Genomic DNA, 14,211 nt, shown 5'->3' with positions numbered 1-14,211 from the left:
TCCAAACCCCACACCAAATGACGCCCTAGTGGAGTGTGTGGAGAATCCGTGACTGAAAGGACTCTGAAAAGAACTGATAAAAAATATAATAATAATAATAATGGGTGGTGAAGATTCTACCGGTCGATCTTTAAAATTTTTTTTTTTTCCTTGAAGTTACTCCCACCATTATTTACGTGAGAGAGGAAGAAAGAAAAATAAATTTAAGTCATATATTTATATATAAATATTTAAAATTATTTTAAAATATAATATAATTTATTATAACAAGTCATTTATTTGAATAATATTAAATTTAATTTTTTTACTAAGTAGAAATCTTATATATATATATAATATTGTTGAGAGGAAATATAAAAAAAATAAAAATTAAGCCAGTGATACATAATATGCTACACCGAAAATGCGTAAATAATATATTTAACGTCAGCAAACTTAATTGCTTCCGCCAGCCGCCGAATATACGGCGTTGAGATTAGATTTGTGACACCCTTACTACCCCAACATGTATATTGTAATAAATCTTTTCAGTTACAGTAAAAGGGTTCACATAAGAAACTTCAACAACTACACTAATTGAAATATCAAACATAAAACACAAGATTCTTTACAAATTGTTTTCAAAATAATATTACAGTACCAAATTCACATAAATATTTCATCCTAAAAATCCTTTGCCCCGATGTCACAATATCAGAGCATTTCCCAAAATAAAACAGTTGGCATTCTAAATGCCACTCGTAGCCGGATCTTCTCCACCTAAAATATCCACAATTTATACGGTGAGAAAAGAAGATATCTATATGCAAAGTACATCCAAACACACCATGTTAAAATCTCATCATATTTCTTTATTTAATAAATTATTTACGATCATGTATCATAGTTTATCAATTCATCATAATCCACTTAGATTTTATAATTAACAAAATCATTTATACCTTTTCTCATTCACATCATTAAAACAATTATTTCACCATTCATAACTCATGTCAATCTCAACATCATCAATAATTCATGCTAATCTCAACAATTAACACTATGCCAAGACCTCGCCACATCTGACACAAGTGATACGGGTTAATTGCCTCACTCAACCCACACCAGACCAGGGTCATGCCCTCCCTGTAGCATCACTTACCCAGGGGCCATGCCATCCCTAATCATTTGGTGTGAGGAAACACAATCACATTACAATCAATACAATCTCTTGCAATTAACCCTATGCCAGGGCTGCCATAAACGACATAAATGGTGGTGTTAACTGTCTTACTCATCCCACACCATGCTAGGGTCACGCCCTCCCTGTAGCACCACTTACCCAGGGGCCGTGCCGTCCCTAGTCATCGATGTGAGACACCACAATCACAATCAAAATCACATTCATACATCCTTTCATCTTATAACTCAAATTCATATCACGTACGCAATTCCATATCACATAGATAACAGATAAGCTCAATATAATAGGGTTTACATACCCCTCAAGCAATTCACATCAATATCATTAATTCTTAACAAGTAATATAACAATAACTTTCATTAATATAATAATCAATAGAATAATTAATATAAACAGTAAAACCCCTCATTATTCCAAAATCTAGCTCACTGTATTTTCCTTACAATTCATTCTTCTTCACAGATCATCATTCCTACACTTAGGCATATTTATAAACCTCAACACAGATAATTTTTAATAGAACCAATAATTCTCCAAATCAAATAATTGTAAAATCAATCATAATCCTAAGGAATTCTTCCTCTACCCAATTCCCTCATGTACTATACATATAAATAATCCCCTTTTCCCCCGTACCTAGATAAATAGGAACTCAGGCAGAACCTCCTCCTCTTTTTCTTAAACCGGACCGGAACTAGAGTAGAACCTCCTCTATCTTCCTCCTCCTTTCTCTCCTTAGGCAGAACCTCCTCTACTGGATTCTTCTTCTTCTCTCTCTCTAGGACCTCTTCTCCAAGTTATGAATTTCCAAATACCCTAGGGCCCTATTTATAGGCATTCTGATGCACCCGGAACGGCCCGTACTGAATTCGGAACGGCCCGTTCTGGAACCTTCGAATCTGTGCAAATTTTTGAACTGGAACGGCCCGTTCTAAAACCAGAACGGCCTGTTCCAAAACCCAGCAGAGCGACCCGTTCTCCTTCCGGAACGGCCCGTTCTGCAAGGAGAACGCCCCGTTCTCCTTTGGAGAACAGCCCGTTCCAGACCCGTTCCGAAACTTAAAATTTAGCCACTTTCTTTATTTCAGAACGGCCCGTTTCACTTTTGAAACGGCCCGTTCCGGGCACGAATTGGGCCTAAGGCCCAGCGAAAAATGGGCTGTTACAAGATTGATATTTTTTGTACAAGATTATTTTATTTTGTCTTAAATATTTTTTTTTAATTTAAAATAAATTTAGTTTTGTCCCTTAAATTTTAAATTAGTCCTTTTAATTCTTATTATTTAAAAAAAAATATTTTAGTTTCTGTACTCAAATTTTGTTGAAAAATTTGTTAAATATTGTTGAATAAAATTTATATACCAGTATCATCATTAATGTAAATATCATATTAAACGTAACTGATGGTGTATAATTATCTCTATCTGTCACTTTTATATATATTATTGGTGAGTTGAGGGACTAAAACATGATTTTTAAAAAATATAAAGACATAAAATAATAGTTTTAAATTTGAGAAATAAAAAATAAACTTACTTTAAATTTGATGAACTAAAAACATATTTAAGCCTTTTTTTATACAAGAGAATTGATTGTTCATTAGAGTTAAGATAAAATGATTAACTAAAATTAATAGGAGAAATATTAATAATATTTTTTTAATATTTTATTTTCAATACTTTTTATATTGTAACATTGTGTTTAAGGTGTTTTTAATTTAATTATATGATTTAAATGTTGTTGTGTTATTATGAAGGTTGTTTTAAAGCTCTAAAGGTTTAGAAATTCTAAAAGTTAAGTTGTCTTTAAAATAGTTGAGTCAAAGTTAAGTTGGTTTAGCTTAAGAAAGAATATATAAAGTTTTCTTAAAACATGAACCTTATAAGTTCATGTTTTAAGAGAGAAAAGTTAGAGAGAAGTTCTCCAAACCCGAAAATTTCTTCTCCCTCATGTATACTGAAAATCCTTTTCTTCTTCCATCCTATAGTTGATTCACTTGGCTAAGTTGGAGATTCGAGCTCTCAAAGTTGAAAATCTTAAGTCGGAGGTTGTGCAATATCTTTGATCCCTTTCACTTTTCTCGGTTCAAAATGGCTAGAGGTAAAGCAAGCTTTTTGTTTGAATAAATATTAATGCATGATGATTGTTGATGCCTAGAATCATTGATCTATAATTGTTAATTGATTGAATTCATGAGATGAGAATTGATGAAGTTGGGGTTTTCTTGAAATATTGGCTATGAAGAGTTTGTTAAGACAGACAAAGACGAAAGCAATTCCCAGCAAGGTTTTGAATGAGACAAATATAATACATGTTGTTATTTCTAACAAGTGTGTTAGTATTTCAGATATAAGTACAGACGAGTTGAAGAATAAAGAATATGCATGTGTTACCGTCCCCACCAGAACCGAGAGATATGAGCTAAGCACTAGATAAAGGCTGATTAAAGGAAGGGAATACATAAGACGAAGATATCCAGACACAAAAGAAATAAAGAAAAAGGACAAAAGCTAACAAAATGTCAGATGAGGAGATCCAACGATCAAACGGAATCAAGCTCAGCACAAGAAGGAAAATAATGAAGCCTCAAATGATACAAGACCATGGATGATGGACAAAACTAGGTCAAAGCATCCTAGACGGTGTCAAGAACTTACAACAGCCAACCAGACGGAGACTCGAATACACAGACGAAGATCAGGAATGCTGGATTGCATATGAAGAACACAATGAGACAAACTACCTAGCACCCACACTCTCAGAAGAGCACATGAAGTAATCAAAATAAAAAAGAGAGGAAGAAAAAATGGACTAGCGTTTATCTACAGATCAAAAGCTGCGTGTGTCAGAGCAAATACACCTACCAATCAGCAAAGGACAATGCCTTTGTAGCTACAATATCAGGAAAATACAGAGATATCTTAATGACAGACATAGTAGCAAACAAATGGTACAAAAAAAAGACCTCGTGGAATGCAGATTCAGCAAGCAAACATTTAATGCAAGATCAAAGGCATTAAATGCAAGAATCCACGAAGTCTGTGCAAGCTAAACAAAAGAATCAGATGATGGCTAGTCAAGCATTAAAAGTTAGGACTGATCACGGACGAAAGAACATTCAACAACATTGGATAAGGACTACTATAGAAAAGAGGAAATGGAGTATCAAAAGAAAAGCCAAGAATAAGATCAAACATGGAACAAGGAAAGTTGTGAAACCAGAAGATCAACTCTGATAAAAGAACAGTTGCGGCAAGGCATGACATGAGAACCAGACAATTCAAGCTAATCAAACAGACAAGGCACAATGTGTACACCAAACGACTACAAGTCCAATATCAGATAGATGTGTATCAAAGAGCAACCTCCAAGGCATCATGAAGAAATGGACCAAGCATGAGACACAGATAAGAAGAAGGTCAACAACGCGAAAGACAAAAGACATTCCAGACAGAAACAAAGTCTATCTGCAGAGTTGACCAAACTAATGGAGAAGCCAATGCATCAATTCCCAGACAAAGATCCAAAACGTGAGAAGCACATGAAGTGATTAGACGCAGACGAAAATTATCATGAAGAAAAGAATCAGATATCAAAGAAAGACTCAAACATCGTCCACAATCATACAAGAAGCTCTCAACGTTAAGGGAAAGAAAGAAAGAGAAGGGGAACAAGTCAAAATAGGAAGCATGCATGTGTTAGAAAAAGTGCGTCACTTTTTTCAGAAAAAGACAACACTCTATGAGTCACAAGACCAGAAAATGACAAAAAGGTTCCTAGATCTTTGCTAAAGTCAAGCACAGCTGCTAACAAGATAAAGAAGACTTCATGCAATGTCTATCACAGGAAACAACATTTAATGCAAGAACTCAAGCATTAAATGAGTAGATCAAACTAGTCCTGAACAACTATATCTGCTTCAACGGATACTTGCAACGAGAAGCTCCGCTTCAACGGATATATTCAAAATCAAGCAATAGGCAGATTCTACAAGACTATATATATCACTACCTCAAATCTTAAAAATGAGGCTTTTGATGGGATGAGTGATATCAAGCCAACAAGATAGAGAGACCAGAGATGAGCGTTCATAGTCATATGAACAATGTAACATTGTATGTTTGTCTTTGTAAGACTAAGGTAGCAAACCTTAGTGAGTGTAGAAACATATGTATCCTCTCCTTGAGAGTAACCCATATACTCAAACCAAACCTGTCTAGCCAACATCGTAAAGCTTGAAGAGGCTAGAGAAAGAATACTTGTAAAGCCCGAAAGGGCTTGTCAAAGAATACTCACTAAGAGCCAGAAGTGGCTGAACAAAGAATACTAGCGCTGGTGAGGCTGGCGGGCCAGGAGTTGGTCGAGAATACTCATTGAGAGCCAGAAGTGGCTAAACAAAGAATACTAGTGTTAGTGAGTGAAGCTGGTTGGCTAGGAGTGGTCGATAATACTTGGAGAACCAAAAGTGGTTTAAGAATACTAGCGCTGGTGAGTGAAGCTGGCGAGCTAGGAGGTCAAGAATACTTGGGGAACTAGAAGTGGTTTAAGAATAATAGCACTGGTGAGTGAAGCTGGAGGGCCAGGAGTGATCGAGAATACTTGGAGAACCAGAAGTGGTTTAAGAATATTAGCATTGGTGAGTGAAGTCAACAGGCCAGGAGTGGTCGAGAATACTTAGGTCCATGAGTGGACGATAATACTCAAATGTTCTTCATTTCATATCTAGTGGAACCTTTCAGTTGAAGGAGACTGGACGTAGCTCAGTTGAGCGAACCAGTATAAAAATGATTATATTATTTTATTTATATTTCAGACGCAAACTCTTCTTAATTGACAAATCATATTAAAATCTTTGTCTACTATCTATTCCTCATTAAAACCATTTTTCAGACGAAGACGCAAATTTCGTTTAACAAACATATTATACTGAAAAATTTTATCTATTGCTTATCCTTAAATGAAACTATCTTGAAAAGGAAAATTCAAGAACTTTAATTATCATTATAAACCATTTTCCCAGCAGACGATAAAATCTTTCAGACGCAATGACCTTGTGTTAAGAAAATTCTGCATAATCGCCTGACATCTAAAAGTACATTGGACGAAGAAAATTACTCTTGCAAAAATGATTTTAAAAATACCTTTGTTAACACACATATTCAACCCTCCCTTCTATGTGTTTTTTCATGTCTAACTTCAGAGTTGTTAATGATCCTTGTGAATCTTGGTTGCATGCCAATTTTGGAGTTGTTTTTGAGTCCTACAAACTGAATATATGTTGTTTCATGTTGGTTTTTGGCGGGATTTCAAGTAGATTTGGTAAATTGAGTTTCTTCATAACTGCAAAAACTAGTATCACGCTAGGTGTGGCTTGAAGTCAGGGATTCTTAGTCTCATCATATTAGACCAAGGATTGGTGGCATCAAGCTTAAAAAAAGATAATCGTCTTTGTCTAGATTGACATTGAGCATCAATGGAGTGGTATCAAACATAAATTAGGTAGAGGCTTTTTGCTTAATTATGGTTGGACATGGTGTTGTCATGCCAAGCACGAGAGAGTGGGAGGCTTTTTACCTCAATCACGCCAGGTGTGGGTGAGACAAGAAGTCCCCTACCTCGATGGTACTGGGTGCCCAAAGGATGACATCGGGCACAAGTTCCATCGTTTTAATGTGATGTTTTAAGTTATTTTATGATTTTAAGATGATGATTAAGTTGTATGATGAAGATGGTACAATGATATTTATGTTGTTAAGTTGTAAGTGGATAAATGATTAAGTTGTGAGGTTGTATGATGCTCTAGTTAATTAAGTTGTTAAGTTGTTTGGTATGACATGTCTTTGTTAAGATACATAAAAATTAGAGGAGAGTAAAAGATATTTTAGAAATTAAAATATCTCATTGTGTGGAAGTAAGTTATGGTGCTTTGACAGTCTAGTTGAGAACTATTCAGTAAGTAAATTGGTTTCTAAATGGATAATTACACTACAAGAAAAAGTCAAATTTCCCACGGACCAAAATCCGTTGAAAATTTCCCACGGATTTAGATCCGTGGAAAATTTCCGACGGAATTTCCCACGGATTTTTACATGAAGGAATTTCCGATGAAATTTCCGACGGATTTAAATCCGTGGGAAATTTCCGACGGAATTTCCCACGGATTTATATCCGTATGAAATTTTCGACGGAATTGCCCACGGATTTAAATCCTTCTAAAATTTTTGACGAAGTTTCCCACGGATTAAAATCCGTCTGAAATTTCTGACGGAGTTTCCCACGTCTGAAATTATTAAATAAAATTTAAGCCAATTATTTTTCAAATGGAACCAATCCTAATCGCATCAATACACACAACAATGCACTATATAATATTTTCATTATTATATGGGTGTTTTCAAAATATAAATAAGATAAATATAAATCAAAGTGTGTGAGGTATGACTTATATTACCTATATATAATTATATGTTTAGGTTATTATAAATTATAAACTAATTAGCGTAAATGTGTTTTTTGTTACTTATCTTGAAAATACCAACACATGACGTTCAAATTTAAGAATAACACATCTTTTCTTTAATTTTTAAAAATCACTCATCTCTTTGAAAATAACATTATTAATTAAATAAGGGGGGAAAAAGTTAAATTATGTTCTGCAAATCATATATATATATCTGTCATTTATTTCTAAATTACATCCAATACTATGTCATTTTGATGAAAACTTTCATTGATCTTCAATTTTGAAAATAAGATTTTTTTCAATTCATTTTTAAAATTATTACTTAAATTTAATATATTTTTTTAAATCACAATGTGCATGATATTTAAAATAAATTTCAAAAAAGTAGAAATAATGAAATAAGAGATCAAATCTCATTTAATTATTGATATTTGTATTAATAAATTAATTTCTCTTAATAGTATATAAACAATATTATCTTATATAAGTAGTTGTATGTGCCACTTAAATAAATAAATAAGAAAATTAATACTCACTTAAAAATTTGAGAATAGATATATGTATGATGTTATTGAGAAAAACTTCAAGTAGGGGTTAATGAAATTTTTTCTAGATTAAATCTTCTTTATTTAAAACTTAAAACATTAAAGTTAAAATAATTACACTAAATAATTATTTTGTTCCTAATAACTGATTGATTTAAAAATCTCTCTTTAAGTTGTAGTAATTTCTTAAATTTACATTTTATTGATTTCTGAATTTTATATTTAAGTAAATCAGTAAAATACAAAGTAACGAGTATAAATATGAGTATTTAAAACTTCAATGAATCTATATATAGAAAGTAGAGATAAAGACAGAGAAAATGAATAGAAGAAAAATAGTTAAATATATAGTTGTTTGATTATTTATAGTAATAGATAAAGGGAAATATACGTCATCTTGTAACTGATTTTGTCTAAAAAATAATAGATAATCATACCCTTAACTAATTATTATTTTATATATTCTAATTTTATTTGAAATAATATGATTATATATTTAAATAGTTTAATTTTAATAATTTTTTAAGTATATTTTTGTCTTTTCACTTAAAATATTTGAATTTCTATATTTTAATTTGAATTATTTTTTAAGTATTTTTTTGTCCTTTTGTCATTTAAATTTTTGAATTTCTATATTTTAATTTTAATAATTTTTTATTTCTATTATTTATTAATTCTTTTCATTTTAAATATTTTATAACATTAATAAAATTTTATAATTTTAATCTCTCTAATTTTATCTTACTTTTTATTTTATAAATATAATTTGGATTATTCATTTTATAATTAAATTAAATTTTTTAAATTTTTTATGAGTTTACATTCTAAGAATATATTGAAATTCCTCAATATTTGATTATTAGATAGCAACAACATGGATATTCTGATTATTAGACATTATGTTATAATTCTACTACTGATCGTACTATAGTTATTTTTAAATTTGAACTCCTAAACTTTATTTGTTATGTATGACATTTTATTTTGTATGAATGAACTTGTTTTTATTTACATAATTATGATTGATTTAATATCTTTAAATAGGATAATTATTTAATAAAATTTTGAATTTTAAAAAAATAATTTTTCACAGAATTTCTCACGGATTTCCCACGGATTTATCCGTGGGTAATTACCCACGGACAAATTCGTGGGAAATTACCCACGAATTAGTCCGTGGGAAATTACCCACGGACAAGTTCGTGGGAAATTACCCACGAATTAGTCCGTGGGAAATTACCCACGGATAAATCCGTGGAAAATTCTGTGAAAAATTATTATTTTTTAAATTCAAAATTGAAGAGTTTCAAAACATTCTTAGAATGTAAACTCATAAAAAATTTAAAAAAATTAATTTAATTATAAAATAAATAATCCAAATTATATTTATAAAATAAAAAGTAAGATAAAATTAGAGAGATTAAAATTATAAAATTTTAATAATGTTATAAAACATTAAAAAAGAAAAGAATTAATAAATAATAGAAATAAAAAATTATTTAAATTACAATATAGAAATTCAAAAATTTAAGACAAAAAAGCAAAAATATACTTAAAAAATAATTCAAATATTTTAAGTGAAAAGACAAAAATATACTTAAAAAATTATTAAAATTAAATTATTTAAATATATAATCATATTATTACAAATAAAATTAGAATATATAAAATAAAAATCAGTTAAGGGTATGATTATCTATTATTTTTTTAGACAAAATCAGTTACAAGATGACGTATAACTTTATATTAAATGTGAATTTTGTAAGTTCAACCGTTAAATTAAAAATATTTTACTCTTAAATCATATATATAAAATGTGTTATTAATCGAAGATGATTTCTTATAAAACAAAATTAAATCTGTTGAAAAATTTATATTTTCGATGAGAAAATTTTTGTAGGAAAAGCTATATTATTGATGAAATATTTCAGACAAATTTATATTTTTCAAAAATGTAAGAACTGGTTTTAAATTTGATATGAAAATATTATGATATTATTAGAGAAGATTTTAAGTTAGTATTTTATTAATAGTTGATAATTAAAAAATAAAACAAGGATAAATACATTTTTTGAATTTTATATGTTTGATTTAAGATAACTTATAAATAACTCTTTGGTAAAGTTATTCCGCTCAGTAACTCATGACGTGTGTTGAATTTTATCGATCTAATTAATTGTTAAATTAAAAGTTACTAAATTTTACTAATAATTAATATAAAAAATTAATTAGTTTTGGAATAAATTATTTGTGAATTAACAATATAATTGAAACATTAATTATTTTAAATTATTTAACTAAAATCTTATTGACAATTTACTATATGATCTTAATATTTTTGTATAATTAATATCTGGTTTTACTATATGATCTTAATATTTTTGTATAACTAATATCTGATTTTAAATTTGATATGAGAATATTATATATAATTAGATAAGATTTTAAGTTAGTATTTTATTAATAGTTGATAATTAGAAAAAAAGACAAGGATAAATACATTTTTTGAATTTTATATGTTTGATTTAAGGTAAATAAATATATTAAATTAATTAATAATTTATTTAAAATATTAAAATTTAATTTATAAGTATGTATTAAATAAATATTTATAATTTTTTAAATTATATTAGCATTATAAATTATAAAATTAAATAATTTAAATTATAATTTTAAATAAAAATAAGTAGACGTTAATTATAAAAGTAAGTACATATAAATAAATAATAATTAAATATATTATTATTATTATTAATTATTATTATTTGTAATATAAAATTATTATATATTATTATTATAGTACAAATATGAGATTGTATATTTGAGGATGACTTAAATGAATTAATTTGTACAAGTTATACTGACAACATACATATACATTTCGGTAGCTTACTCATAAGAACTTCACAGTTAAGCGTGCTTGACCTGGAGTAGTACAGGGATGGGTGACCTTTTGGGAAGTTTCCCAGAAATTGCACAAGTAAGGATAAAACACACTAAACAATGAAATATCATGAAATAGAACCCTTGAGAGGCCAAATATGAGGGTTCTTACATTAATAAATTTATTAAAATTAAAAACAAATTATAAAAATCTGTGGGTAAATTTCAGACGACCAATTTACCGACGGATTAGTGTCCGTCGGTAATCCGTCGAAAATGCCTCATTACCCACGGATTTTGGGCATTTCCCACGAATTTTTGCCGTCTGAAATACCGAATTTTCTTGTAGTGTTATTTTAAAGTTATCTCCTCTAGGTTTTATGTGGAATCTATATATGGACAAGGTCAAGACATACATTTATAAAGTGATTAATTGAGTGGAAGGCATAATATTTGGAGCTACATAGTCGATAAGATAATCCCATAAGAGACTTAGTGTTGCAAGACTTATACCTAAGTTATTATTCCTGACAATAGTTTTAGACTTCCTAATTTAATTAGAGAAACCTAAGAAATCAAATTTAAGTTGTATACCTAACATTCTTTGAGGCCTACGGTTGTCTAATTACTTAAACTACTCACATTTGATGTAGGAGATCTCCTTAGCTAATACGTGTGACGACACATTAATTTTATATTGTTCTTGTATTGAACATGTCGAGATGAAGTTGTTAAGTTGTCCTATGTTGTAAGGTGTATGTGTTGAAATGTTGATAAGCTAAAAGTTGTTATGATAAGTTGCATTGAGTATTAATTAAGTTTTGATATGAATTATAGTGCTTTGTGATTTTGTGTGGGAAACCATATGAGGAATTAATTAGGGACATGATCTTTTGATGAGAACCTTTATGTGTGTGACCTTATAGGATGATTATGAAGATGTGAAATGTGATAAGTGATATGAGATATGATAAGACATGATAAGTGAAATGTTGAGTCAATGAAATAGTGAATGTGTGACATGCATCATGTGCATATATGACTCTAGCTGTGTCACTTAGGCCACATGCTAGTGATGTATTAACCTATTCCAGGTGTGCTTCTTAGGCCGCATGCTAGTGATGTATTGAACTATTTTAGGTGTACCTTGGGTCATTAGTGATGTATTGAGTTATTCCAGGTGTGCCGCTTAGGCTGCATGTAAGAGATGTATTGAGCTATTCCAAGTGTACCTTGGGTCACTAGTGATGCATTTATGAATGAACGTGCCCCCAAGTATGTTGCTGTAGTAGCATGCCAGTGATGAGAAATGTACAACTTTTGTATGGCACCACATGCATGCATTTATGAGTTGAGTCCATGATAATATTGCATGATAAGTGAATGTGCATGTATTCTGATGTATCTATAACTTGAGAGTTGTGTTTGGTTATGTGTAAATTGTGTGGTATTTGTTATGATTGTGTGTTGCCTAACATTTATTTCTACATCTGAACCACAATGAGATATTTCTCACTCCCTTTTTGCTCTATATGTATTTTTATTGTGTTACAGGTGATCATCATCATGAAGATGTAGGTGATGAGGTTTAAGTCTCATTATGGGATGTGCTCTGATAGGACATGTGAAATTGGGACTTAGTTAGGATTAACATAGGAGTTTCATTACTATTATTGTGTTTTGGAAAGACTAATGTTTTATTTTGTCATCATTTCTGCATTGGACTACGATTTGTGAAATATGAATGTGAACTCTCTATCTATGTCTTTTGGAACCTTGTTTTGATTAAGAAAGTTTTATTTACTCAAGAAATGTACATTATATTTATTGTGTAATACGTATGTGAGATAGAGAGTGTCACAATTATTATTATCAATATAAAAATAATATTAAATAAATATATAATCATAATTTTATAACACTATCTTGGTTCTTCTGATTTTCGCTATTTCATTACCAAATGATTCTTAAGATCAGTAAGGTGTATGGTTTTGAAAATTGGACTGAGCTAGTTGGTCGGACCAATTCGACGAAAAATCAATCCTTAACTGATTCAATTGATTCTAAATCAATCGAATCAGTTAAGGATTGATTTTTCGTCGAATTGGTCCGACCAACTAGCTCAGTCCAATTTTCAAAACCATACACCTTACTCTATCAAACACTCTTCTACAAATATATATATAATATATGAGGAGGGTTCAAACGACACCGGTGTAACTTTTACTAAGTGTTACACCGCTCAATAACTTTATATTAAATGTGAATTTTATAAATCTAACCGTTAGATTGAAAGTTCATATCTCTTAGATCATATACACAAAATTTTATAGTAACCAAAGATGATTTGATATTTCATTCTCATAAAACAAAACTGACGTAATATATACATTTTAAAATATACTAAAATATGAACACTTTGATTACCTTCAAGTTGTTGTTCAATTTTAACAAAATTTGACATATATGATCTAAGAGATATGAACTTTCAATCTAACAGTTGGATTTTCAAAATTCACATTTAATATAAAGTTATTAAGCGGTGTAACACTTAGTAAAAGTTACACCGGTGTCGTTTGAACCCTCCTATATATATATATATATATATCATTTGTATGAATTAACCAAATCAAAAGAAATGAGTAATTTTTTTGTCATAAAATTTTGGTGTAGGTTGCTGACATACTCCCATTAAAAAATAGGTTAGAGTATATTAGCATTCCCATATATATATATATATATATATATATATATATATATATATATATATATGAAAATAAAAACCTACTTTTTCTGTAAAATAAGAATTTGAATATTAAATTTAAACAAAATTTAATTTATAAAATATAATCATGAAGATACTTATCCACTAATCTTAAACACTCTATTATTAGAAGATTGACATCAATCTTGAAAAGATCATGGATTTGCCTAAATTTAGAGAGAATTTGCAATTCACACAAATATTTATAAATGCATTCCAAATATTACTTATATTAAAAATATAAATTTTTAAAAAAATAAAAGTATTTAAAATCTTTAATTTTTAAATGTTTTAAAACTTTTAGAACACTTTTATTTCTACTTTTCTCATATATTTTTATTTATTCTATTTTTGTTTATTTTACTTTTTTTTT

Source organism: Cajanus cajan, chromosome 1 (assembly GCF_000230855.2).
Source record: "Cajanus cajan strain Asha chromosome 1, NIPB_CcT2T_4, whole genome shotgun sequence".
NCBI lineage: Eukaryota > Viridiplantae > Streptophyta > Magnoliopsida > Fabales > Fabaceae > Cajanus > Cajanus cajan.
This window is presented reverse-complemented; position numbering follows the sequence as displayed.